Genomic DNA, 718 nt, shown 5'->3' with positions numbered 1-718 from the left:
GCCGCGGCCGCACCTCCGCCTTGCGCGCCGCCGCACCTCCGCGGCGCTCCGCTAGGTGCTGCTGCCGCGCCGGGCGGGCGCCTCCTGACTGGTCCTAACAGGCCGCCCAGCGTCCTGACGGGTCTGGACGGACTGCCCCAGGTCCTGGCAGGTCCTACTGTGCCTGCCATCCGGGTCCTGATGGGTTCTGAAGGGTGGCATTGGGTTCCGAGGGACGCTGCATCCTGACCAGCAGTCCTGGAGCCCGACAGACACTGGGTCCCGAAGGTAGCACCATGTTCTGATGAGTGGGTGTGGTGGTGTTCAGCGTGAAGGAGAGCAGGTGAGTGCCGAAGTCCACGCTGCGCGTGCAGTGCACGCCCACTATGGTCGCTGTCATCGGCAGTGCTGGCCAGCAGAGACCCTGGGTGTGTCTGAGCATTGGCTCCCAAGGAACTAGCTTTCTGCTAGGGTCAAATTAAACAGACCTTCTCAAGCTGCTTTCTTAAAAGAAAGACAAATTATTATGCTTGTGTGTGTGTGTGTGTGTGTTCTCAGAGGCGACCCTGTCTCCTGCTGCCCAGTGTTATTTGAATCCCGCACTGTTGTCCTACGTTTCTCACACAGTGAGGTTGGAGTGCCTGGATCCCTCTGTGTACGTACAAAACAATTCCTTCACCGATTGTAGCTGCACGTGTTCCAGAGACAAGAACAATGGGCTACAAAGTTAAAATAATAA

This window comes from Octodon degus, unplaced genomic scaffold, assembly GCF_000260255.1.
Source record: "Octodon degus isolate 3935 unplaced genomic scaffold, OctDeg1.0 scaffold00261, whole genome shotgun sequence".
Taxonomy (NCBI): domain Eukaryota; kingdom Metazoa; phylum Chordata; class Mammalia; order Rodentia; family Octodontidae; genus Octodon; species Octodon degus.
Note: the sequence above shows the minus strand (reverse complement) of the source record.